The sequence below is a fragment of the Oryctolagus cuniculus genome, chromosome X (assembly GCF_964237555.1).
Source record: "Oryctolagus cuniculus chromosome X, mOryCun1.1, whole genome shotgun sequence".
NCBI classification, from domain to species: Eukaryota; Metazoa; Chordata; class Mammalia; order Lagomorpha; family Leporidae; genus Oryctolagus; species Oryctolagus cuniculus.
This window is the reverse complement of record NC_091453.1, coordinates 70,312,406-70,338,733: the sequence shown is the minus strand read 5'-3', so window position 1 is coordinate 70,338,733 and position 26,328 is coordinate 70,312,406. Positions and strand designations below refer to the sequence as shown.

Here is a 26,328-nt window from a genome sequence, read left to right as displayed (position 1 = left end):
AGATACAAAAGATTTCTCAATGAAATAGAAAGCAAGATCATCGGCTCGAAATGACAATTGGAAAAGAATATTCTGAAGTTTGCAAAGACAGGAGAAAATATGAAACTATCATTTAAGTGAGAAGAATATATGGATTAGAGATATTATCAACCACCACTAAGTCATGTTGACTCTCAAGTTTCTTTTAAATTGGACAGTTTGGCAAGATGTCAAAACATTGAAACATATTCCATGACCCAGCAATTTTACTTCTAGGAATCCATCCTAAAAACACAGAGATCACAATAAATATTTATGTGCTTTCAGAAATTTTCACTACAGTGGTATTTAAAAATGGCATTAAAGTTAGCTATCACTTAGATGCCCAATAATATAAAAAATATTATGTGAATTATAATAAACAGTACACTATTTATATAAAATAATGTTTCAGACAATAGTTAATGATATATAGAGAAAGTCTCACAATATAAATAGCAAGGGCAGTAGGCAGGTCCTTCATTCATCTGTCCATCCATTTACGAACACTTACCAGATGTCTTTTATGTATCATTTGAGACACAACACTAAATAAGACAAGGTTCCTACTGGTAGAAGGAAACAAAAATGAATAATACAACTAAATTAGATTGTAGTAAGTGCTTTAATAAAAATAAGCTACAGCAATCTGATAGGGTAATAAAGTTGATGAAATACTTTAGACTAGGTAGTTAGGAAGGGTCACTTGAGGAAAATAAATTTAAGCTGAGAACTAAGTGGCCAGAAGTAACCAGCTCTATAGAGACCTGGGGAGGGGGTGGAAATTCTATCCAGGGAGAGCAAAAAGCTAATGCAAGCCCTCAAGACATGATTAAGCTGTGTTCTAAGAAAAGCATGAAGTTCAGTGTGTGTACTAGGGCACAGTGATTAGGGGGGATAGTGTTGGAGATAGGAGTAGAAGGAGGGCGTAACCATATAGAGCCTTAGGGTAAAGGATTTTGGATTTTGCTTTAGGTGATACAAAGCTATGGGAGGGCTCTATGCAGCTCAATGATATGATCATGATCTATTGTTAAAAATTACCATTTTGATTACTACTGGGGAAAGCAGGCCCATAGATGGCAATGGAAGACACAGGGATACCAGCTGAGAGTTTAGGGAAGTGACACAGGCAAGAAAGGATGTGGTTTAGGTTAGTGTGTTAGGAATGAAGGTGGTAAGATTTAGTCAGGTGCAGGATACAGTTTGGAAGTAGACTTGCTTTGGACTAGATGTGTGCTAAAAGAGTAAGTAATGATGCTTTCAAAAATTCTGGCTTGAATAAATAAGGATGGGGTTGCTATTTACTAGGATGGAAAATACTGGAGCAGAAGCAGGCAACAATTATGTTTTAGCATGCATTGTGGAAGGAAGACAAGCATTCTATATTTGGAAAATATATGGTTTGAGATGATTGCTATATATCTAAGTAAAGATGACAAAGAAACAAAGGCTAAAACAATCTATTTTCCCATTCTTTACCCACATGTATATCTCAACTTGCTGTAACCTAGACTTTGCCTCTTCTATTATACTAAAATTGCTCTTGCTAAGATTATCTCTCATTCTACTGGCTATATCCAACCAACCAGTATTAAACTTCTTACTTGCTGTATTTTGCTCTGCCAACCAATTTCTCCTTGAAATGTGTCTCCTCTTTAGATTTTACACATATGTCTTTTTTTATAACAAGTTTTCTTTTATTTGAAAGGAGATTTATGAAGAGGGAGAGGGACAGGGAGAGGGAGAGGGTGAGGGAGAGGAAGAGAAAAGAGGGAGGGAGGGAGAGAGAGAGAGAGAAAGTATTCCATCTGCTGGTTGATTCCCCAAATGGCCACAACTGCCGGAGCTGGGCCAATCTGAAGCCAGGAGCCACGAGCTTCTTCTGGGTCTCCCATGCAGGTGCAGGGGCCCAAAGACTTGGGCCATCTTCCACTGCTTTCTGAGGCCATAGCAAAGATTTGGATTTGAAGTGGAGCAGCTGAGACTTGAACCCGTGACCATATGGGATGCTGGTACTGCAGGTGGTGGCTTTACCTGGTGTGCTACAGCACCTACCCCAAACATACTTCTTTACTCATGGTTCTCTTTGCTTCTCTGGTTGGTCTTTTCTTATCCTTGGGGATTAATTTCACTCTTCCTCTAACACCTTCCACCAATCCAGTTAAATATTGATGTTTCCCAGTTAGGCTTTTTCAACCTGGTATGGTTCTCATTTCCCTGATCAAACCGATTCATGCCTGTGAGTTAAAACCACTTACTCAGTGGCCGGTGCCGCGGCTCACTAGGCTAATCCTCTGCCTTGCAGCGCCGGCACACCGGGTTCTAGTCCCGGTCGGGGCGCCGGAATCTGTCCCGGTTGCCCCTCTTCCAGGCCAGCTCTCTGCTGTGGCCCGGGAGTGCAGTGGAGGATGGCCCAAGTGCTTGGGCCCTGCACCCCATGGGAGACCAGGATAAGTACCTGGCTCCTGCCATTGGATCAGTGCGGTGCTCCGGCCACAGTGCGCGGGCTGCGGCAGCCATTTGAGGGTGAACCAACGGCAAAGGAAGACCTTTCTCTCTGTCTCTCTCTCTCACTGTCCACTCTGCCTGTCAAAAAAAAAAAAAAACAAAAACACTTACTCAGTACTGAGTCTGTCATCTCCAGACCTATCTTCTGAGCTCTATAACTAAAGATCCAATTACCTACTAGATTAGTACAGCAGAATAGGAACCTCTCATTTAGCCTATAGAAAGCTCAATGTTTCCCCAGAACTCAAAACATTTTTTGCTACTTCTCCATTTCAGAGAAAGCTACACCATCCATTCAGCTTCCCAAGCCAGATAATGCCTGACAATTTCCTCTTTTCACTCTCAACGTTGTTCAGTCACCAAATCCAGATTCTTCATATCAATAGCTTTTTAAATTCATCACCTTCTCTCCATTCCTACCCTATACTGCCCTGATAGAGGCAATTTACTGTTTGCCTAGACTATGACAAAACTTTCTTATCAGAAAATCTATCTTTAGTTTTAGGGTCCTTCCGTAGGGGTTGGCAGTAAAAGGCCAGAGAGCAAATGTTTTAGACTTTGTCAGCCACATGGTCTTTGTAGCAACTACTCAATTCTGCCATTGTAGAACAAAAGAAGCCACAGACATTATTAAATGAACAAGTGTGGTATGTTTCCATATAGCCTTATTAAACAAAACAGGAAGCAAGCCAGATCTGACCTGCAGACTGTAGTTTGCAGATTCCTGTTATAATCTTCCTTGTCAAAATTTTGGTCAACCTAGCAGAAGTAATTTGCTCCATGTAACTTCCATTACAATGTTTCCCATTGTTTGTCGTCATCCTTATGATGAAATTAAAATGTTTTCAATGACATACAAAGTCCTTCATAACCTGTCCTCCTATCTTGTCTAATGTCCCTGCAATACTGAATTATAGTTCCTTAATATGCTATGCTCTTCACTTTCATACATTTGGTGTTTTCTCTGCCTTATTTTCTCATTGATCAATTGAACTTGGACACAAATGAGGCTTTAAGGAGTGAAAATGATAGTGATGAATTTTATCATGGACTTGTTAAGACAATTGTGGTATTTTCCAGCATGTAGGTATATATTCAAGTCTGATGTTCAAGAGAGAACAAACATGGTAGTCATCAGTACAGTTAGTAATTGAGCATAGGAGAGTAGGTAGGAGTACAAAAGAAGAAAAGAAGTACAGAAATCTGAGAAAATTTTTATGAACATTTTTCCTTTTTGGATGCAGGCAGGTAGCTGCCACCCCTGCCTCCCCATGTACATGCCCAGCAATAGCCGGTGTTACCTCACTGCCCCCACCCAAACAGCAAGGGCCACAATTTAGAAGAATTCCTTCGCACTCCATGCAAGCTCTACTGTGTCAGTTGCCAGGCAATGGAAGGGGAGAGGAAGCCCCACCTATAGGAACCTTCTATGTGCCCAGCACCATCGAAGTGAGCAGGGCCGCAGTGAGTGGGAGATCTATGCAACTGCAATCCACAGACCTAACCAGATAAAAAAATCCACCACCCCCAATGATACCAAAGCTGGTTGGGAGGACCACAAACAGAGGCCCTGGAAACACCTTAGTTTCATTATAAACAAGACTGGCTAGTGGGGTGGAGTGGCTCCACTGACAATCCATGACCCAGAAAGCCCTGGGAGTGGAGTCTGAGAAAACAATGCCTGTATAAGAGGAGACAGAGTGTGGCTGGGCCCTGGGCAAGTACAGAGCACTTCCCTGTACCCCCTACCCCGAGCTCCTTAGTTACCTATAGCAGCTCATAACACAGGGAACTGTGCTCACAGGAAACACTCTACAGATCAAATGTGCAGTTCATTGAGCAGTGCGGATGAGTGTTGAGCATACTGGGGACTAACACTGGGAACTGCAGCTGTGAGAAGGGTGGGTCACACCAATAGACATGATCATTCTTCTCCATCCAGATAATCAGTGGAGAGCTACCAAGCCCAACGGGGGTCTTACATTGGATACTTGCCCCACCCTGGAGTACTGAACAGAGCACCCTGGCCACACCCAGCACACATCTCTTGATATTCATTGAAACTATAGAAGTCTCACAAAGCTACAGAGACACAGACCAAAGATAAAACCCAAGAGAAAATAAAAACTACACAAATGCTGAAGAACAAAGGAATAAATTTAAGAAATAAGAATAAGGAAAACACTATGAGTCTCCCAAAGGAACACTACAACATTTCCATATTAGAAGGTGAAGATGAAGAGATTGACCAAATGCCAGAAACAAAATTCAGAAAACTAATCACCAGATTACTTGAAGAAATCAGAAGCAAATTAACGAACTAAAGAAAACTATATATGATATGAAATTTTTGCATGAAATTGAGATATTAAAGAGAAATAAGAATGAAATACTAGAAATGAATAATTCAATATATCAAATAAAAATGCAATGGAAAGTTTCAACAACAGAGTAGGTGAGGCAGAAGAAAGAATAACTGAACTAGAAGACAAATCTCTAGAAACTCTATAGTCAGACTAAAAACAACAAGAAGAAATTAGAAAACTAAAAAAGACTTTTGGAGATCTACAAGATACTATCAAATGACCCAAAATACAGGTCCTAGGAGTTCCTGAAGGTATGGAAATTGTGAAAGGAATAGGAGATCTTTTAAGTGAAATAATAACAGAAAATTTCCATGGCATTGTGGCCATCTGGGGACTGAACCAGCAAATGGAAAACCTCTCTCTCTCTGCCTCTCCTTTCTGTGTAACTCTGACTTTCAAATAAATAAATAAATCTTTTAAAAAATAAAAATAAAAAAGACCCAAAGCCATAAAATTAGAGGTGAAAAAGGAAATGTAATAGAAACCACAGAAATAAAAAGAATCAAAAGAAATTACTGGCCGGCGCCATGGCTCAATAGGCTAATCCTCTACCTGCGGTGCCGGCACACCAGGTTCTAGTCTCCGTCGGGGCACCAGATTCTGTCCCGGTTGCCCCTCTTCCAGGCCAGCTCTCTGCTGTGGCCCAGGAGTGCAGTGGAGGATGGCCCAAGTGCTTGGGCCCTGCACCCACATGGGAGACTAGGAGAAGCACCTGGCTCCTGCCTTTGGATCAGCGCGGTGCGCCAGCCGCAGCGCGCCGGCCGCGGCGGCCATTGGAGAGTGAACCAATAGCAAAAGGAAGACCTTTCTCTCTGTCTCTCTCTCTCACTGTCCACTCTGCCTGTCAAAAAAAAAAAAAGAAAGAAAGAAAGAAAGAAAGAAAGAAAGAAAGAAAGAAAGAAAGAAAGAAAGAAAGAAATTACTCCAAAGAGTTGTACGCTAACAAAGTGGGAAACCCAGAAGAAATGGATAGATTCCAGGACACATACAACCAACCTAAAATGAGCCATGAAGACAAAGAAAAACCTCAACAGACCAATAACCAGACAGAATTCAACTCAGTAATAAAAATCTGCCCAACAAAGAAAAGCCCAGGACAGGATGGCTTCACCACTGAATTCTACCAAACATTTAAAGAACTAATTCCAATTCTTCTCAAGCTATTCAAAACAATTGAAAGGGATGGGATCCTCCCAAATTCTTTTTATAAAGCAAGTATCACCTTAATTCTTAAACCTGGGAAAGACACAACAGAGAAAGAGAACTACAGACCTATTACCCTGATGAATATAGAAGCAAAAATCCTCAACAAAATACCAGCCATTCTAATCCAACAACGTCAGAAAGACAATTCACCCAGACTAAGTGGGATTTATCCCTGGTATGCAGTGATGGTTAAACATTTGAAAAAAAGGGGTTGGTGCTGTGTCGTGGTGGGTAAAGCCGCTGCCTATAGCGCTGACATCTCATATGGGCGCTACTGCGAGTCCTGGCTGCTCCCCTTCCAATCCAGCTCTATGCTATGATCTGGGAAAGCAGTAGAAGATGGCTCAGGTCCTTGGGCTCCTGAACCCTATGTGGGAGACCTGGAAGAAGCTCCTGGTTCCTGGCATTGGATCAGTGCAGCTCTGGCTGTTCCAGCCATCTGGGGAGTAAAGCAGCAGATGGAAGACCTCTCTCTCTCACTGCCTCTCTTTCTCTGTCTGTGTAACTCTCACTTTCAAAATAAATAAATCTTTAAAAAATTTGCAAATCAGTCAATGTGATACATTAACAAACTGAAGACCAAAAACCATATGATTACCTCAATAGAAGCAGAGAAAGCATTTGATAAAATATAACACCCTTTCATGATGAAAACTCTAAGTAAATTCGGCATAGAAGGAACATTCCTCAACACAATCAAGGCAATTTAGGACAAACCCATGGCCAGCATCATATTGAATGGGGAAAAGTAGGAAGTATTCCCACTGAGATCCAGAACCGGACAAGGATGCCCACTCTCACCACTGCTTTTCAATATAGTCCTGGAAGTTTTACCCAGAGACATTAGGCATGAAAAAGATATCAAAGGGATACAAATTGGGAAGGAGGAGGTCAAACTATCCTGACTTGCAGATGACATGATCCTATATATAGAGGATCTAAAAGACTCCAGTAAGAGACTATAGAAATTCATAGAAGAATTTGGAAATGTAGTAGAATATAAAATCAACACAGAAAAATCAACAGCCTTTGTATACAGAGACAATGCCATGGCTGAGAAACAATTTGTCAGATCAGTACCTTTCACTATAGCTAGCAAAAAAAAAAATCAAATACCATGGAATAAATTTAATCAAGCATGCCAAAGATTTCTACGATGAGAATTACAAAACATTAAAGAAAGAAACAGAAGTTACAAAAAAATGGAAAAATCTTCCAGGTTCATGAATTCGAAGAAACAATATCATTAAAATGTCCATGCTACTAAAAGCAATTTACAGATTCAATGCAATACCAATCAAAATACCAAAGACATTCTTCTCAAATATAGAAAAAATGATGCTGAAATTCATATGGAAATACAGGAGACCTCAAACAGCTAAAGCAATCATATACGAAAAAAAACAAAGCTGGAGGCATCAAAACACCATGTATGTTTCAAGACATACTACAGGGGCCAGTGCTGTCACGTAGCAGGTAAAGCCGCCACCTCCAGTGCTGGTATCCTATATGGGCACTTGTTCAAGACCCGGATGCTCCACTTCCGATTCAGCTCTCTGCTATGGCCTGGGAAAGAAGCAGAAGATGGCCCAAGTCCTTGGGTCTCTGCACCCACGTGGGAGACCTGGAAGAAGCTCCTGGCTCTTAGCTTCAGATCGACTCAGCTCCAGATGTTGTGGCCATTTGGGGAGTGAACCACCATATGGAAGATCTCTCTCTCTCTCTCTCTGCCTCTGTCTCTCTGTAACTCTACCAAATAAATAAATCTTAAAAAAGATGACATAATGCAGTTTAGGTATGATCAAAACAGCCTGGTTCTGGTACAAAAACAGATGGATAGGCAAATGGAACAGAATAGAAACTCCAGAAATCAATCCAAGCACCTAAAACCAACTTATCTTTGACAAAGGAGCTAAAATCATTCCCTGGAGCAATAACAGTCTCTTCAACAAATGGTGCTTGGAAAACTGTACCACTACATGAAGAAGCCTGAAGCAAGACTCCTATCTTACACCTTTCACTAAAATCCACTCAAAATGGATTAAAGACCTAAACCTATGACCCAATACCATCAAATTATTAGAGATCATTGGGGAAACCCTACAAAACATCGGCGTAGACAAAGAGTTCTTGGAAAAAAACCCAGAGGCACAGGCAATCAAAGCCAACAATGACAAATGGGATTACATCAAATTGAGAAGCTTCTGAAGTACAAAAGAAACAATCAGCAAAGTGAAGAGGCAATCTAAAGAATGAGAGAAAATATTTGCAAATTATACAACCTATAAAGGATTAATAACCAGAATATATGAAGAGATCAAGAAACTCAACAACAACAAAACAAACAAACCAGTTAAGAAATGGGTAAAGGACTTAAACATTTTTCAAAAGAGAAAATCCAAATGGGCAACAGACACATGAAAAAACGTTTGGGATCGCTAGCTGTCAGGGAAATGCAAATCAAAGCTATAATGAGGTCTTACCTCACTCCCATTAGAATGGTTTTCATACAGAAATCAACAAACAACAAATGCTGGTGAGGATGTGGGGGAAAAGGTACCCTAATCCACTGTTGGTAGGAATATAAACTCGTCAAGCCACTATGTAAGACTGTATGAATATACCTCAGAAATCCGAATACAGTTCTACCATATGACCCAGCCATCTCAATCCTGGGAATGTACTGAAGGGAAATGATATCAGCATATGAAAGAGCTACCTGTACCTCCATGTTTATTGCAGCTCAATTCATGACAGCAAAGATGGAATGAACCCAAATACTTGTCAACGGAAGACTAGATAAATAAATTATGGAATATGTACATCACAGAATACGATACAACAGCAGTTAAAAAAAAAGGAAATTCAGTCATCTGCAACAAAATGGATAAAACTGGAAAACATCATACTTACTGAAATAAGCCAGTCCCAAAGAGACAAATTCTATACATTCTCCCTGACCTGTGATAACTAATAGAGCACATAAAAGGCAACCTGTACAAATGAAACTGACACTTTGAGAAGCAATACTTTGAACAGCCCTTCTCTTGACTGTTGAAAAACAGGTTTTTTTTTAATTTTTGTTTTTCTTTTATTATATTTTCCTTATCTTCTTTTATTTCATACTAATCCCTAAACTCTTAACATAGAGTTAACCATATGTGCATAAAGTTAATTGAAAATAGATCTTAGTAAAAAATAAGAGTGAGAATAAGAAAGATAAGAAGAAGAAGGGTGGGAAGATGGGTATGGTGGGAAGAATTATCAAGGTCCTAAAGTTGTAATTGTGAAATGTATGCAGTTTGTAACTGTAAAAAGCAGTATAGTTCTGCATACATTCATATGGACATATTTTTTTATTTATTTGACAGTTAGAGTTATAGACAGTGAGAGAGAGAGAGAGAGAGAGAGAGACAGAAAGAAAGGTCTTCCTTCTGTTGGTTCACTCCCCAAATGGCCTCCATGGCCGGCGCTGTGCTGATCTGAAGCCAGGAGCTAGGTAATTCTTCCTGGTCTTCCATGCAGGTGCAGGGGCCCAAGCACCTGGGCCATCCTCCACTGCCCTCCCGGGCCACAGCAGAGAGCTGGACTGGAAGAAGAGCAACCGGGAATAGAAACAGCACCCATATGGGATGCCGGCGCTGGAGCATTAACCAAGTGAGCCACAGCGCCGGCCCCCATATCGACATATTTCTAAGGCTACAGTTTAAAAACTTGCCATGGGACCCCAAAATTCCCTTAAGCTGGCTGGTAAAAATAGCAGCTTAAGTGTTACAGAGATCATATGGATAGGAAAAGGGGTAAAGTGATCAGATATATAGGATCATGTGTTAAAGTGATCATATAAATAGGACTAAGTGTCTGGTAATAATAATAGACAGAATTGAAAAGGAGTGAATGCTCCAACATGGGAAGCAGTCCATACAGCAGACTCATAGAATCACAACCACCTTATGTAGCACTCTGACCTCAGAATCAGTCCTTAAGGCATTCTAGTCTGGCTGAAATGCCCAGGGGAGCATTTCAGGCATGGAAAGCCAAAGCACTGTGGCACTATATTCTACATAAAGGACCTCTGTGGGTAATAAAGGACCCAGTGGAAATAAGCAGCTACCAAGGAAAGATGTACTTTTCTTTGAAGGGAGGAGAGAACTTCCACTTTGCTTACATCCTCGTTGAGTTAGTGGATCCAAAAGGCTTCAGGGCATGTCAAGAGCTTCAGGTGATCACTGATGCCATTCATAAGAGTGTTAATTGTTAAATCAACAATAAAAATCACTGTGAACTAACTTCCTATGCAGGAACTCTGTCCCCCAAATAGTTGTATCATGATACTTAATATTAAATCTTGTTCTCAAGAATCACCTCCTTTTAGTGTATTAAGTGGAGGATATTCTTATGGCTCATAAGTTATAGATACATCTAAGAGCTCACAAAAGATGTATAATTCTTGGGTTCTTCTTTAAAGATAATCAAGTTTCTAAAAGGAAAGAAGTAGGAGGAAGGAAGGGAAAAAATGAAATCAGCTTTGAGATACAATAACTCTGAACAGCCCTTGTCTGAACTGTTGAGGAACAGTTTTGTTGTTGTTTTTCCTTTTTCTTTCTCATACAAAGCATTGCATGCTTTACCTAGAATTGAGTTAATCCTCTGTATATAAAGTTAAATGAAAATAGATCTTAGTGAAAAACAGGACAGGGAACAGGAAAAGTTGTAGGAGAGTGGGTGGGAGAGCAGGTACAGTGGGAAGAATTACTATGCTCATAATGTTGTATTTATGAAATGCTTGCAAGTAAATGAGAAAAAAGCTGTAAGAAACTAATAAAAAATTTTTACGAAACAAACTGAGAAAGGAACACCTGTGAAGGATAATAAGAGGCAGTCAGGGTAGGGGAACCCAAGTATGCAATGTAACAGAAGCCAAGTATATAGTTTTAAGGAGAGTAAAATCAATGATATAATATATAGCAGAAGAAGGGCTGAAAATTAGCCTTTGGATAATTCAGACCATGACAAAGTGCTTGGCAGAGTGACCTTTGAAAGTCACTGTGACTTTGTCAAGTGCAGTTTCAAGAAGTGAGGCAGTGATGTGGGTTTGCCCTAAGAAGTTAATGAGAAGATAAGAAGCAAAAAATAATCAGTGTAGACTCTTCTCTAAAGGAGTTTTCAGAAAAAGGAGAAAGTGTATGAAAATTAGAAGGATATCAAGGTCAAAGAACAAGTTATGATTGAATAAATCTGAAAGCATATTTATAGAGGAAGGGAGGGGTCAGTTAAGATTAAGGGAAGACAGAAGATATAAAAATTAAAGGGGATCACTCATGAAACAAATACTCAGAGATAAGAGCATGTGATGAGGTCAAGAGCACAGGTAGAGGAAATGCAAAGGAACTTTTGAAACAAGAGGGTAAAGGATATAGTTTAGTTGAGGAAGTGTGTTGGGGGGCAGGTCTTATAGAAGGATCACTAGAAAGCTGAGGCACTTTTGATGCCTCAACTTTCTAACATAGAAAGGAAGATAATTTGCTGAGTGAAAAAGTGATTTAGTACGTTTGGGCCACTATAATAAAATACCATAAAGCGGTGGCTTAAAACAACACAAAATTATTTCTCATAGACCTGCAGGCTGGAGAGTCTAAGATGAACGTGCTGGTAGTCACTGTCTATGGAGAACCCATTTTCTGGTTCACAGATTGTCCCTTCTGTGTCATCACATGGTAGAAGAGGCAAGGCAACTCTCTGGGGCCTCATTCACTAATCTCATGCATAAAGTCTCTGTCCTCATGACTTATTCAACTTCCAACAGCCCCATCTCCTAATACCATCACACTGATTATTTTTATTCCCTCATCTCTCATTAACTTCTCAGACCAAAGTATAATTCAAAGAGTACATGAATTTAGAATTTTGATACTGCCAAATTGCCCTCTAAAGTTATATTGGTTTTCATTCTCACCAACACAATTTAGGTGCCTTTCTCTATGTCATTCATAACAAAGCACATGATCAAACTTTTCAACCTTTCTAAATCTAATAAGTGCTATTTTATTATAATTTACATTTTAAAAGTAAGGCAATTAGGAGTCCTCCAAGATGGTGGAATAGTGAGGGCGTGCACTGATAGCCCGGGAAAAGACAGTTTAATAAAAGAGGAGATACTGTAGTTTCAGGGAAAAGTTAGAAAAAAGGCAGAGGAAACTGCTCCAGAACTAGTGGGACACGGTGGACCTACGTGAAGGGCAAGGGCGCCCATGGATCGGGACCCCAGTTGTGGAGTCTATGCGCCAGTGCTGGAAAGGGAGGTGAGGCGAAAACTCAGTAGCCTGAGACATTGGCGGGGAAATGGCAGGAAGAGCCTAGAGGGAACAAGACTTGAAGCCCCGTTGGGGAAACTTCACCAGGCTAACTAGAAGAGAGAAAAAACAAACAAACAAATAAATAAAAGGGACTGGAATAAGAGAGGGAAGAGATGAACAATTTGGGACATGCTCAATTGGACTTGCCCCAAATGGTGCAGTTAGAAATGTGCCAGGGGATTCCAACACAATCCCATCAAGGTGGCATGTACCAATGCCATCTCACTATTCCAAGTGACCAATTTCAATTCACAATTGATCACACTGATAGGTCTAAGAGTCAAAGGGATCACAGAAACAAGACTAGTGTCTGCTAATACTAACTGATAGAATAAAAAAGGGAGAGAACGATCTAACATGGGAAGTGGGATACACAGCAGACTCGTAGAATGGCAGATGTCCTAAACAGCACTCTGGCCTCAGAATCACCCATTAAGGCACTCGGATCTGGCTGAAGAGCCCATGAGAGTATTTTAGGCATGGAAAGCCAAGACACTTTGGCAAAAACAACAACAACAACAACAACAACAACAACAACACACAAACCCAAACCTAAATGAAAGGTCTCTGCGAGTGAGATCCCAGTGTAAAGAACAGGTCATCAAAGAAGGAGGTACATTTCTCTGAAGGGAGGAGAGAACTTCCACTTTGACTATGACCTTGTCTAAATAAGATCAAAGTCAGCGAACTCAAGAGGCTTCCATAGCCTTGGAAATTCATGACTAGAGCCTAGGGTGATTACTGACGCCATAAACAACAGTGTCAAATTGTTAAGTCAATAACAGAAGTCACTGTGTACTTACTCCTCATGTGGGATCTGTCCTTAATGTGTTGTTCAATGTGAATTAATGCTATAACTAGTACTGAAACAGTATTTTACACTTTGTGTTTCTGTGTGGGTGCAAACTGATGAAATCTTTACTTAATATATACTAAATCGGTCTTCTGTATATAAAGATAATTGAAAATGAACCTTGATGTGAATGAATGGGAGAGGGAGCGGGAGATGGTTGGGATGTGGGTGGGAGGGAAGTTATGGGGGGAAAAAGCCATTGTAATCCATAAACTGTACTTTGGTAAATTATATTTACTAAATAAAAGTTTTTTAAAAAAAGGAACCAGTACAAACACGACTTTCTCTCTCCACTCACCTTACGAAGGCAAGCAAGACAAAGAGCAGGTGCCATTTTGAACATATGTAAAAGCTGTGTCCACCATCAGCCAAGCAGAAAAACCTGACTCTGGTGAGGAGAAATAACAGGAGGTTAGGACCTAGTGAATGTGTGGAGCTAATAAACTGAGACTGTGAAAAACTGACGGTCTGTGAGAGAACTCACGAAGTACCCCAAACGTGAGTACTCTCAGGACAGTACACAAACTCAGTAACCTTGGCAACCTGGTGGGAGACTGCAGAGGAATTTCAGCTTACATTGAGGTTTTCATAGATCCTTTTTGTGGTCCATGGGACAGGGCAGATGAATATTATACCCACAGGGGCCAGATTTCAGACACTGACCACCTTCAATTCCATTCAGTTGTGCGGAATTACTTCCCTTCCGAATAAAAAAAAAAAAAGCGAAAGAGCGAGAGCAAAGATTTACCACGCCTAGGCTGGGTGTGTCACCTTTGGCATACCCTTAACCCTGAAGAACCAAACAGAGCTCTCTGGCCACACCCATCACAAGCCTCTAAGGATCCATCAAAAGCAACTTAATCTAGAGTCATTGTATAATGAGAAAAACCACTACAGCGAAGAAACCAAAGATATTCTACAAAATGCCAAGCAACAAACACAGAAACTGAGGAAACAAGAACGAGGAAGACATTATGATGACCCCAAATGAACAAGACACCCCAATTCAAGATTATGAAGATGATGAGATAGAAGAAATGCAAGAAACAGATCTCAAAAAATTTATAAGAACATCAAGAAGTTCTCAAAAACAAATTCTTGATCTACAGAAATCCTTACTAGACAGGATAGAAATTTTCTCGCATGAAAATGAAATATTAAGGAGGAATCAAAATGAAATGAAGTAACTAGTAGAACATGAAACTGTGATAGTGAAGAGAAATCATAATGAAATGAAGAATTCAATGGATCAAATGAAAAAATGCATTAGAGAGAAAGATGCAGCACTGAAAGAAAATCACAGACCAATATCCCTGATGAACATAGACGCAAAAATCCTCAATAAAATTCTGGCCAATAGAATACAACCACACATCAGAGAATTCATCCACCCAGACCAGGTAGGATTTATCCCTGGTATGCAGGGATGGTTCAGTGTTCAGAAATCAGTCATGTGATATACCACATTAACAGACTGCAGAAGAAAAGCCATATGATTATCTCAAATCAGTCATGTGATACACCACATTAACAGACTGCAGAAGAAAAGCCATATGATTATCTCAATAGATGCAGAGAAAGCATTCGATAACATTCAACACTCTTTCATGATGAAAACTCTAAGAAAATTCGGCATAGAAGGAACATTCCTCAATACAATCAAAGCAATTTATGAAAAACCCATGGCCAGCATCCTATTGGATGGGGAAAAGTTGGAAGCATTTCCACTGAGATCTGGTACCAGACAGGGATGCCCACTCTCACCACTGCTATTCAATATAGTTCTGGAAGTTTTAGCCAGAGCCATTAGGCAAGAAAAAGAAATTAAAGGGATACAAATTGGGAAGGAAGAAGTCAAACTATCCCTCTTGGCAGATGATATGAATCTTTATTTCGGAAATCCAAAGAACTCTACTAAGAGACTATTGGAACTCATAGAAGAATTCGGCAAAGTAGGAGGATATAAAATCAATGCACAAAAATCAATAGCCTTTGTATACACAGGCAATGCCACGGCTGAGAAAGAACTGCTATGATCAATCCCATTCACAATAGCCACAAAACAATCAAATACTTGGAATAAACTTAACCAAGGACGTTAAAGATCTCTACGATGAGAATTACAAAATCTTAAAGGAAGAAATAGAAGAGGATACCAAAATATGGAAAAATCTTCCCTGCTCATCAATATCATCAGAATGTCCATTCTCCCAAAAGCAATTTATAGATTCAATGTGATACCAACCAAAATACCAAAGACATTCTTTTCAGATCTGGAAAAAAATGATGGTGAAATTCATATGGAGACACAGGAAACCTCAAATAGCAAAGCAATCTTGTACAACAAAAACAAAGCTGGAGGCATCACAATACCAGATTTCAAGACTACTACAGGGCAGTTGTTATAAAACAGCATGGTACTGGTACAGAAACCGATGGATAGACCAATGGAATACAACAGAAACACCAGAAATCAACCCATACATCTACAGCCAACTTATATTTGATCAAGGATCTAAAACCAATCCCTGGAGTAAGGACAGTCCATTCAATAAATGGTGCTGGGAAAACTGGATTTCCATGTGCAGAAGCATGAAGCAAGACCCCTACCTTACACCTTACACAAAGATCCACTCAACATGGATTAAAGATCTAAACCTATGTCCCAACACCATCAAATTATTAGAGAACATTGGAGAAACCCTGTAAGATATTGGCACTGGCAAAGACTTATTGGAAAACACCCCAGAGGCCCAGGCAGTCAAAGCCAAAATTAACAATTGGGATTGCATCAAATTGAGAAGTTTCTGTACTGCAAAAGAAACAGTCAGGAAAGTGAAGAGGCAACCAACAGAATGGGAAAAAATATTTGCAAACTATGCAACCGATAAAGGATTAATAACCAGAATCTACAAAGAGATCAAGAAACTCCACAACAAAACGAACAACCCATTTAAGAGATGGGCCAAGGACCTCAACAGACATTTTTCAAAAGAGGAAATCCAAATGGCCAACAGACACATGAGAAAATGTTCAGGATCACTAACAATCAAGCCGGCGCCGTGGCTCAATAGGCTAATCCTCCACCTTGCGGCGCCGGCACACCGGGTTCTAGTCCCGGTTGGGGCGCCGGATTCTGTCCCGGTTGCCCCTCTTCCAGGCCAGCTCTCTGCTATGGCCAGGGAGTGCAGTGGAGGATGGCCCAGGTGCTTGGGCCCTGCACCCCATGGGAGACCAGGAAAAGCACCTGGCTCCTGGCTCCTGCCAGGATCAGCGCGGTGCGCCGGCTGCAGCGGCGGCCATTGGAGGGTGAACCAGCGGCAAAGGAAGACCTTTCTCTCTCTGTCTCTCTCTCTCACTGTCCACTCTGCCTGTCAAAAAAAAAAAAAAAAAAAAAAAAAAAAAAAAAAAAAAAAAAAAAAGTAAGGATCACTAACAATCAAGGAAATGCAAATCAAAACCACAATGTTTCAACTCAACCTGGTTAGAACGGCTCACATACAGAAATCTACCAACCACAGATGCTGGCGAGGATGTGGGGAAAAAGGTGCACTAATCCACTCTTGGTGGGAATGTGTACTGGTAAAGCCACTATGGAAGTCAGTCTTGAGATTCCTCAGAAATATGAATGTAACCCTACCATACAACCCAGTCATCCCACTCCTTGAAATTTACCCAAAGGAAATTAAATTGACAAATAAAAGAGTTGCCTTCACCTCAGTGTTTATTGTAGCTCAATTCAGAATAGCTAAGACCTGGAATCAACCTAAATGCCCATCAACAGTAGAATGGAGAAAGAAATTATGGGACATGTACTCTACAGAATACTATATAGCAGGAAAAAAATGAAATCCGGTCATTTGCAACAAAATGGAGGAATCTGGAAAACATCATGCTGAGTGAAATAAGCCAGTCCCAAAGGGACAAATATCATATGTTCTCCCTTATCGGTGACAACTAATTGAGCACCAAAAAGGAAACCTGTTGAAGTAAAATGGACACTTTGAGAAACAGTGACTTGATCATCCCTTGTCATCACTGTTGATTAACAACTTAATACTTTATCCCTTTTAGTATTTTTTTTGTTCTACTTAGTACTATTGGTTGAACTCTTTAATTAACACAAAATTATTCTTAAGTATTGAAATTTAACTGAAAAGTGATCCCTGTTAAATATAAGAGTGGGAATAAGAGGGGGAGGAAATATACAATTTGGGACATGCTCAATATGACTTGCCCCAAATGGTAGAGTTAGAAACGCACCAGGGGATTGCAATACAATCCCATCAAGGTGGCATGTACCAATGCCATCTCACTAGTCTAAGTGATCAACTTCAGTGCACAATTGATCATAATGATAGGACTAAGAGTCAAAGGGATCACATAAACAAGACTAGTGTCTGCTAATACTAACTGGTAGAATAAAAAAGGGAGAGAATAATCCAACATGGGAAGTGAGATACACAGCAGACTCATAGAATGGCAGAAGTCCTAAACAACACTCTGGCCTCAGAATCAGTCCTTATGGCACTCGGATCTGGCTGAAGAGCCCATGAGAGTATTTTAGGCATGAAAAGCCAAGACACTGTGGCAAAAAAGGAAGAAGATCTACATGAAAGATCTCTGCAAGATCCCAGTGGAAAGAATAGGCCATCAAAGAAGGAGGTTCCTTGCTCTGAAGGGAGGAGAGAACTTCCACTTTGACTATGACCTCGTCTAAATAAGATCAGAGTCAGAGAACTCAAAAGGCTTCCATAGCCTTGGCAACTCATTACGAGAGCCTAGGGTGATTACTGAAGCCAGAAACTAGAGTGTCAATTTGTTAAGTCAACAACAGGAGTCACTGTGCACTTACTCCTCATGTAGGATCTCTGTCATTTATGTGTTGTACACCGTAAATTAATGCTATAACTAGTACTCAAACAGTATTTTTCACTTTGTGTTACTATGTGGGTGCAAACTGTTGAAATCTTAATTAATATATGCTAAATTGATCTTCTGTATATAAAGATAACGGAAAATGAATCTTGATGTGAATGGAAGGGGAGAGGGCCTGGGAGAGGGGAGGGTTGAGGGTGGGAGGGATGTTTTGGGAGGGAAAAAGCTATTGTAATCCATAAGCTGTACTTTGGAAATTTATATTCATTAAATAAAAGTTAAAAAAATAATGCTATTAGAAACTGAGTGAAGCTGAAATCTTTTTGTGTTCAATATTTTAATGTGAACTACTTGATGTGCTCTGCCTAATTTTTAATAGTTAGTCATTTTCTTATGAACTGGTTTAAAAGCTCTTTTATATCAAATAGATTTGCTGTTATATTGCTGCAAACATTCTTTTTTTGTTGTTTAAGGAATACAGCTTCATGCATTTAATATATACGGATTTGGGAACATGATGAGTTTTGCCCCCTACCTCCCTCCCACCCATACTCCTGCCTTTCTTCCTCCTCACTCTTCCTTTCCCCTTTCTTAATTTTACGGATATCAATTTTTCAGTTAATTTTTATACTCATAAAATTAAGCTTACATTAAGTAGAGAGTTCACCAATTAGTATGAAGAAAAAAACAAAACCAACCAACCAAAATATTGTTCCTTGAAAGTCAAAGCAATAGCTGTTCAAAATCATCACATCTGAAAGTGTCAGTTTCACTCCTATAGATTACATTTTAGGAACTCTATTGGTTACCACAGATCAGAGAGATGATATGGTCTTTGTCTTTCTGAGACTGGCTTATTTCACTGAATATAATGGCGTCTAGTTGCATCCATTTTATTGCACATGAAAGGATTTCGTTTTTTACCGCTATATAGTATTCCACAGTGTATATAGACCACGATTTCTTTATCCAGTCTTCAGTTGATGGACATCTGGGTTGATTCCATATTTTAGCTATTGTAATTTGAGCTGAGATGAACATGGGGTTACAGATCATTCTTTCATGTGCTGATTCCCTTTCCTTTGGATACATTTGCAGGAGTGGATGGCTGGGTCATATGGCAGGTCTATATTCAGCCTTCTGAGATATCTCAATATTGTCTTCCACGGTGGCTGTACCAGTTTATATTCCCACCAACAGTGGATTAAGGTACTCTTCTCCCCACATCCTTGCCAGTATTTGTTGTTTGTTGATTTCTGTATGAGGGCCATTCTAACAGGGGTGAGGTGAAACCTCAATGTGTTTTTGACTTGCATTTCCCTGATGGCTAGTGGTACTGAGTATTTTTTTTCAAGTGTCTATTGGCCATTTGAATTTCCTCTTTTGAAAATGTTTGTTCAGGTCATTTGCCCATTTCTTGAGTAGGTTGTTTGCTTTGTGGTTGTTTAGTCTCTTGAGCTCTTTATAGAGTCTGGAAGTTAATCCTTTGTCAGTTTCATAGTTGCTGCAAATACTCTTTGCCAGGTATTTTGTTTTGACTTCTGAAATTTTTAAATCTATAGAATATTTTTAATATAGTGAAATTTATAGTATTCCTTTTTTTGGCTTTTGATTTTTGTGTTTTCCAGCCTCCATTCCAAGATTTAAAAACTGTGCCCCTCATCTTCTTTTCCAGTATACAGATGGTTTTATTTTTAAGAGTTTCTATTTTTAACCTACATAAAACATTTTGGTATACAGATCTGCACATTTTAAAATCAAATCCTTTGTAAACTTCAATGCAAAATGCCTTCTAAAATATTTTTTTTAACTTTTATTTAATGAATATAAATTTCCAAAGTACAGCTTATGGATTACAATGGCTTCCCCCCCATAACGTCCCTCCAACCCGCAACCCTCCCCTTATCCACTCCCTCTTCCCTTCCATTCACATCAAGATTCATTTTCGATTCTCTTTATATACAGAAGATCAGTTTAGCATACATTAAGTAAAGATTTCAACAGCTTGCTCCCACACAGAAACATAAAGTGAAAAATACTGTTTGAGTACTAGTGATAGCATTAAGTCTCAATGTACAGCACACTAAGGACAAAGATCCTACATGAAGAGTAAGTGCACAGTGACTCCTGTTGCTGACTTAACAAATTGACACTCTTGTTTATGGCCTCAGTAATCACCCTAGGCTCTTGTCATGAGCTGCCAAGGCTATGGAAGCCCCCTGAGTTCACTGACCCTGATCATATTTAGACAAGGCCATGGTCAAAATGGAAGTTCTTTCCTCCCTTCAGAGAAAGGTACCTCCTTCTTTGATGACCCATTCTTTCCACTGGGATCTCACTCATGGAGATCTTTCATTTAGGTTTTTTTTTTTCCCCCAGAGTGTCTTGGCTTTCCATGCCTGAAATACTCTCATGGGCATTTCAGCCAGATCCGCATGCCTTAAGTGCTGATTCTGAGGCCAGAGTGCTGTTTAGGACATTTGCCATTCTATGGGTCTGCTGTGTATCTCACTTCCCATGTTGGATCATTCTCTCCCTTTTTTATTCTATCAGCTAGTATTTGCAGACACTATTCTTGTTTATGTGATCCCTTTGGTTCTTAGTCCTATCTAAAATATTTTAATAGAAAAAAAGGATGTTGCAGACCATGAGTTGGAATAGACAGGGAAAATAAACAGTTAAAGGAGGATGAGTAAAAACCTTCAGGGAAGTAGAAAATAGAGGAAAATGAAAAGCAGATTATGAAGAAGAAATACATAGCAGGAATAATAGAATCATAATATACTAGACCTATATGCAGGTACACTTCTCCTTGTCAATCAATTTGTTAATATAATATTAATTAGGAATTTATATAGTAGCATAACTTGTACTTTTAAAATGTGTATTTCTATTTTTCATCTACTTGAAAGCCAGAGCAAAAGAGAAAGAGACAGACAGACACACCTTCCATCTGCTGTGTCACTCCCCAAATGTCTGCAACAGCCAGGTGGACCAAGCTGAAGCTATGATCCTGGAATTCCCCCCATTTAGGTCTCCGACATGAGAAACATGAACCCAAGCATTTGAGTTTTCATTGCTGTCTCCCAGGATGCATTAGCAGGAAGCTGGATCAGAAGTGGGGTAGCCAGGACCAGAACTAGCACTCCAATATGAGACACATGCATCACAAGCCATGGCTTAACCTGCTTTGCCACAATACCTGCCCCTCTTGCATATTTTAATATTGCTATGCTTGCCTAGATTTGATACCTCAAAATCACTGTTTTGATCTCTAAATTCCTCAGTATACAAATATACTATGCTAAAAATCTTTCTGCTATTTATGTTTCGTTGCAATATTTGGACACATGTTTTTAGTAAATCATAATCCTAATACATCAATGCTAAGTTTACTTTATCCTCTAACAGTCTAAGTACTTTCATCTCCTTTTCTAAAAGTTTTCTTCTCTTAAAAGTTTTCTTAATTGAGATTACAGACAAAATAACCAAAGTGACTTAATTTTAAGATTGGATATATGTTATTACCAAATATAGGAATATCTAATAAGGTAATACATCAAAAATAGGTATATAAATGCACATGTGCAGAAAATAATTAATACAGTGGGCCTGAGACTACTATCCTAAGAAAGGCCTACTTTTAAATCTTGCTCTTAGTTGGCATCTAGGAACTTGAATTTGGGGATGGATCTCAGAACTGAAAAGACTGGCATACTCACTGTGTCTTAACTGTACTAGCAATGGTAATATATGGCATATGGCAAACTCCTTATTTCCTTCTGGGGATCATGAATTTTGGTATGTGCTGGGCATAAAGTATCTATGTGACTATGGCTAAAAATCCCAGGCTCCTAGGCCCAGGAAAACTTCCCTGGTAGATGATGTTTCCTATATATAATTATTCCTATATAATTATTTGGAGAAATTAAGTTTATCCTGTGTGACTTTGAGAGGACACTAGGAAGTCTGAGCTTACATCCTGCAGGCTTCACCCATGTGCCTTTTCCCTTTGTTGATTCTACTTTGAATCTTTTTATTGCAATTTGTAATAAAAAAGCCATAAATACAACTATAAACTGATTCCTGTGAATCCTCTTAGCAAATATACAAATCAGAATGTACACTAATGCCATCTAATGCTTAGTTATAAAACTTTAGAAACTGCAGACATTAAAATTAGCCAAGAATGTTAAATATTCTTACCATATAGACTCTATACTTCTCAGCTTTGTTACACCTATAAGCCATAGGACAGTCTTTGAATGTAGGTAACAGAATAGTTACAATCAGTCTTGGGGTTCATAGTTACACAGGGAAGTAACAGTAAACATTTAAACATAGTGACAAACACAACCATTATTAACTATGTAGGATAATAATTTATTTAAGGAGATACAAGATCCAGAATGCTAAACCACTAAATAATCTTTCTTCATTGTAAAACACTGTATAAAATTATCTGTCCTTTCATGAGTTAAAAAAATTAAAAATGTTAAAAGTGGCTTACCTTTTTAATTTTGGCCTTTTCAGCCTTTTCTTCTATATCACATTTCTTGGCATTCCTATTAAGTTCTTTTGCAGCAAACTTCAAGTTAAATGAGTGCTCTGAACATAAAGATTAAGGCTATTTGAAAAGTCATAAGATAGTCAACTATCTTCAAAGAAGATGTTAAAGTTATATAACTTATCAGATAAAAGTAAGCTATTTAAACCAACTAATCACAAAGTTTTTGAAGAAAGAATAATTTGTGCCTCTATTATACTTGTTTTCCATTTAAAAAATCAAATTCACAGAAGATAGAGTACTTATCAATTATAAAGAGAAAAATAACTCTACAGTGGAGAAACCTGTCAGAAACCTCCTTAACCAATGTTAACTTCATCAGTAATAGGACATTTCAATGTCATTTACCTTCTGAAATGAACAGAGAAGGCCATTGCATCACTACTATAACCAAAAACAAGCAAACAAAAACACTTCAATCTATGTAAGAAAAAAGCATTAGACAATTTTGAACTGAAAGATAAATATAATGGAACAGTGTATTCATAACAGTGCAAATAGAATGTTTATATAATTCATCCAAAAGTATCGAATTAGTGATTGGCATCTGGCATAGCATTTAAGCTGGGTAAGACACCAACATCCTATACTGGAGTGCCTGAGTGTGATTCCCACTTCTGGCTCCTGATGACAGTTCTTGCCAATTCAGACCCTGGGAGACAGCAGGTGACAGTGCAAGCACCTGGGTCCCTGCCACTCATGTGGGAGATCTGGATTTAGCTCCTAGCTCTGGCCTCAGCCCAGGTCCAGTCAGTGCAGGCATTAGGGGAGTGGAATCAGTAGACAGGAATGTTCTTCTCTTTCCGTCTCTTGGTCTCCCTCTCTCTGCCTCTCAAATAAATTTTTTTTAAAGATTTTATTTATTTTACTTGAAATTCAGAGTTACACAGAGAGAGAAGGAGAGAGAGAGAGAGAGAGAGAGAGTGAGTCTTCCATCCGCTGGTTCACTCTCCAGATGGCTGCAATGGCCGGAGCTGCGCCGATCTGAAGCCAGGAGCCAGGAGCTTCTTCCAGGTCTCCCACACGGGTTCAGGGGCCCAAGGACGTGGGCCATCTTCTACTGCTTTCCCAGGCCATAGCAGAGAGCTGGATTGGAAGTGGAGCAGCCGGGTCTCAAACCGGTGCCCATATGGGATGCCAGCGCTTCAGGCCAGGGTCTTAACCCGCTGAGCCACAGCACCGGCCTCCTCAAATAAAATTTTTAAAGTGTCAAGTTATTTAAGAGCAAGTAAAAACTGAATATCTGTCACAAAAGAGAAGACTAAGCAGACACAGTGACTAAATGCAATGTGTGATCCTGGATTGGAACCTAGAAGAGAAAAAGGGCATCGGTGGAAAAACTGATAAAATGTAAATAAGATCTCTATAGTTTAGGTTAATAATATGTAGTGATGTTGATTTCCTTTTGTTAATAATTATACTATGGTTTTGTAAGACATTAGTATTAGAAGAGGCTTGGTTAAAGGTATACAAGCACTGTCTGTATTATTTTTGTAAATTTTCTTTAAATGCAAAATTAAAAACTTTAAATTATAAAAAAATCAAAAGTGTAAAAAGAAAAGAAAAAAAAACAAAAAAAAACAAAACAAAAAAAATCAAAAGTGATGTACTCCCTCTAATAAAACCCCAATGAGTAAATATCATAATTTTTTTTCATGTTCATGACCTAAATATATACATGAAGTATATACACATTAATATGACAAAGGAACATGAATTACTTAAAAATCAACTAGTATGTGTCATGGTTATGTCACTGGTTAGGACAATTTTATATATTTTCTGGCCTTTAGAAAAAGGTAAAATTTACTTTTTAAAAAACCTTTCTTCTGCATTTCTTCATGACATCTAAAAAAAAGATGGAGGGTTCATTTTTGTGAAAGGTGTTATACATCACATAGTTAAAAATACTGACTTTTGAATTAATTATATCCCTATCAGAAGACAAAAATGATTTATTGATGAAAGCAAAATAAAAAATTAAGCTATCTTATTCTTCTCTCAATGGCTTATGGTTTGAATTATTTATGGATAATAAGAGGGAAGAATATGTTACCCTGAGTAGTTTTTAGGGTATAAATTCTAAATATACCTAGAATTGTTAAGAATTAAGTGCATGCATATGATTTTTTGTGTAATTTTAATGTAAAATATACTTTACATTTATATAATTTAATACTTTGTTAGGTGACTGAGAAAGTTATAGCTCCTTTTATATACATGGTTCGTCAGGCGTTTTCAACCTCAGCACTATGAACGTTCTGGACCAATCTTTATTGTGGGAGCTGTTCTACAAATAGCAGCATTCCTGGCCCTTGCCCACTAGATGTCAGTAGCACCCTCCTTCTCCCAGATAAAACAACCAGATATCCAGACACTGCCACAGGTCACTTAGGATAAGTGATGTGGGGAGCAATCCGGACTAGACTGAGTTACTGGAATTAAGACTTATTCTATGCATCTGCTCTCCCACAATATGGCGCTGGGAGAGAAGTAAACAGCTTCTGCACAGCTGCCTCCAGTTCAACCAATAAACTGTAGGACTTGCTCCTGATTGGAGGAGAGCAGCGTACTCGGCGTGTGGGCAGCCGAGTTGGGATTGGCAGAGGAGGACTATAAAGGAGGAGAGAGACAACATGCACCAGGAACATCTAAGAGGAACATCTAAGGGGAACACCTGTGCAGCCCCCGAGAAAGCTGGCCGGCGGTGTGCCGCTCCCCTGCGGAAGTGGGGAATGTGGCAGGGGGAACCGCCCTTCCACGGAGGTGGAAGGGATAGTAGCCAACCCGGGAAGAACCAGCAGCAAACCCGGGAAGGGCCGAGCAGACGAAAGAACAGCGCAGGGTCCTGTGTCGTTCCTCCACGAAGACGGGGAGCGACATAATGGTGCCGTGACTCGGATATGAAGCCTAGGCAGGGTTCAGTGTTGCTCCTCCACGAAGAGGGGGAGCGACAAGTGAGAAGAAACTGTTCGCTGATGAATATCATAATCACTAATATAAATGAAAATAAATAAAAAGAAATGAAATTTTCATTTTAAATCATCTCACAAATATAAACCCTGTCCCTACAAGAAAAGTCACTATAGTTAAAAGCCGAATTATAAAGGCATCTTTTTTTTTTTTAAAGATTTATTTTATTTATTTGAAAGTAAAAGTTACAGAGAGAGAGAGAAGGAGAGGCAGAGAGAGAGAGGTCTTCCATCTGCTGGTTCACTCCCCAGATGGCCACAATGGCCGGAGCTGCGCCAATCTGAAGCCAGGAGCCAGGAGCTTCTTCTGGGTCTCCCACATGGGTTCAGGGACCCAACGACTTAGGCCATCCTCAACTGCTTTCCCAGGCCATAGCAGAGAGCTGGATTGGAAGTGGAGTGGGGGGGAATTGAACTGGTGCCCATATGGGATGCCGGCACTGCAGGCAGCAGCTTTACCCACTACTCCACAGTGTATAAAGGCATATTTTTATGTGAGTTCATATAATTAACATATTATCTTTTAAAGGAATGATCTCAGCTTTCCTTAAATCTGAAATTTGCCATAAACTGAAAATACTGAGGACTGACTACTGAATGT

At 39.3% G+C, this 26,328-nt stretch overlaps 1 long non-coding RNA gene across 1 annotated transcript in view; it reads right to left on the bottom strand.

Moving 5' to 3' along the window:
• LOC103351912 (uncharacterized) overlaps positions 1-26,328 on the bottom strand; it is a 49,414-nt gene that overhangs the window by 10,170 nt on the left and 12,916 nt on the right. The window contains exon 2 of the long non-coding RNA XR_011385626.1: positions 22,699-22,796. This is a non-coding gene — a long non-coding RNA (uncharacterized lncRNA). The remainder of the gene's footprint in view (positions 1-22,698; positions 22,797-26,328) is intronic.